The sequence below is a fragment of the Montipora capricornis genome, chromosome 2, assembly GCF_036669925.1.
Source record: "Montipora capricornis isolate CH-2021 chromosome 2, ASM3666992v2, whole genome shotgun sequence".
Taxonomy (NCBI): Eukaryota; Metazoa; Cnidaria; class Anthozoa; order Scleractinia; family Acroporidae; genus Montipora; species Montipora capricornis.
In genome coordinates, this window is record NC_090884.1 from 37,302,410 (window position 1) to 37,304,909 (window position 2,500).

Here is a 2,500-nt window from a genome sequence, read left to right on the forward strand (position 1 = left end):
TGTAGACATAATTATCTACCCAGTTTAAGTACTAAGCTCAACAAGTTGTTTGGCTCCACAAGTTTCATTTTCAGGCCAGGTACCCGAATTCACCCAGGTACTGGTACACTACCATAGTGTTCTTTGGAAATTTAATAGCTCCTTGAACACTTGGTTGCTTGAGAAGAAACTTGATGTGTTTGTTCTCTACATTGGTGAATGCAGCCACTAACTGTCCATTGTGGATAAACTCCGGACCAACTCTCCTTTCAATTTATTCTTTGTTCTTTGCAGGGCATCAACAATGGTGTCCCTTGTAAAATCTTAGTTTAAAGGGTTTGATAGAGTTATTTCCCATTTCATAGGGCACTGTGGTTGCCAGATTGACTTTCAAACTTACCATGGAAACATAAATCAATACCAGTGAATAGACACTGAAAAGTCAGTCCCTTGACTTGTTAGAAAATTAATTTAGATGCATATTGAAACATCAGTTGAGGAATTGTTTTTTTCATCCCCACTTTATGAACCTAAAATACATTGCTGCAGTTTGTTTATTGCTTGTTCATTCAATGTCTTCATTGGATCAAATTATTTAATTTTTAGGTATTGTGTCAGATCTCCATAGAGACACTATCTTTATCTAAAAACTTAACTGGTTGCAGTTTGGAGCTCTTTTGTGGCTTATTTAGATAGGCAGGAAATGTTCCACATTTTATGGTAAATAGTTCTGCATAGTTTTAAGGAATATTGCAGCCAAATCTAATTGAATAAGAGACAGTTTGTGAATTTAAAGACTATTAATATTGTTTGCACTTGTTTTAGAAGACTTAGGGTTGGCACTCAAAAGTGTTCCTTCAATAATCTTATTCTTTAAAGATTGCCTTGGGAGAATTGGATTAAGGCCAGTTTTTTCTTCTAGCTTTTTTCCCCAGTGCCCTCTGAGAATGGAGTTGATTTGGTTTTGCCCAATGTTGAAAGATGAAACAATGCCTAAACCAGCTGCAAGGAATACCTCATGGTGCTTTTTTACAAACACGGGCACGAGGGTGCTCGTAAGCATCTGAGCATTGTTTCGCATGCTCTAAGAGAGTCTTCTTTTCGTGTCGGTCATTCAAAAATTGTTGGAGCTGTTGGATTAAAGAGGCAGAACATTTAATGAGGCCCTCCTTGGGGAGAGGGATCCTTGTTCCCTTCAAATATTTGCTTGTGTTTCCTTGTTCCCCAAATTACTTTCAAACTTATTCCCAGCTTTTTTATCCCTAAAATTTAAATATTGGTTTTCTTCCCTTGTTCCCTAAAATATTTTGATATTGTTACTCTGTTCCCCAGTTCAAATAAGCCATGTTCTCTTCTTCCCCCCTACCCCTGGGAGTGCCTCTTTGATGTTGATTCTCGTATTGGCCTAATAGTAATTCACTGTAGAATTGCAAGACACAGCAAGTTCTTATTTGGGAGTGAGGGAAAAGTTTTGAATAAATTTTCGCACAATGCAAGAAACAAAATTTGACTGCACCTTCTAGATCTTACTCTTTTCGGAAATGAATCAGCTTGTTTGCACCTATCTGGCGACCTGCGGGAGGGCAAGCTCTAGAAGCTCTTTCTTAGTAGTGAGCCTTCCGCTAAAAATACTTTCCAAGTCTGGCTTTCCGGTGTTAGGGGCCGAGGTTTTTGTGCAAAATTCATCAGCGGCTTCCTTGCAGCTTATAAAGGGAGGTCCTTCGAGTAATGGTCAGTAAAAGGTTTGTAGCGCTTCTACAAATTTTTGCTACTTGAAAATGTATGTTTACACGAAACACATATCAGCTTGACAATTTTTCTTTCCCGATACCCCATTTAAAATTCACGTGAACAAATTTTGTCAACAAATTTGGGTTGTCGGCGAGCAGAATTCGAACGTAAGCTGTTGTGCTTTGGCTGTTATTTGTGCTTTTTCTAACTATTCTAAGACGAATTCAGGCTGGCATTTTCGAATCAATTGTAAGAAGACGGCAAAACCATAGTAATGTATTTAGTTGTGCTGACTTCGCGAATAAACACTTTGGTAGCGTCCTTTCGACGGGATAGATCCACAACAATGTCATTTACGCACAACCGAAATGCCCTGTTTCCGGTAAAAGGGCAAATGATTGACAGGATAGCACGGTTTTGACTGCCGCGCACACTGCGGGCGCGGGTTCCGTATGCAAGGTTCGTGTTCGCAAAAGTAAACACACTGCTTGCATGCTTGCAAAGACCAATCGATACCCCTTTTTAATGCTGGGATGACAGGTATTTCTTTAGGGAGGTGCGTTAAAATAGCGAATCCAATAATTGAATCTAGCGCTATCCAAAAAGCCAATCCAAATAGCCAATCCAGGATATCCTTCTCGGAATCAATCGCGTGGCTTGAAGAGCTGTGGGTTCCTCGTTTGGACGTTTCTAGCATCCTAGGTGAGTTCAGCCTTTTTCCAAACATGATTTGTTGTATTTTTGCCTTTCAACCTAGGTGCTAGGTTGTCTGGTTGTCAGAATGATTTTC

At 39.6% G+C, this 2,500-nt stretch overlaps 1 long non-coding RNA gene across 2 annotated transcripts in view; it reads right to left on the bottom strand.

The window, feature by feature from the left end:
* LOC138020510 (uncharacterized) overlaps positions 1-2,500 on the bottom strand; it is a 20,112-nt gene that overhangs the window by 14,461 nt on the left and 3,151 nt on the right. The gene's annotated exons all lie outside the window — the stretch shown is intronic.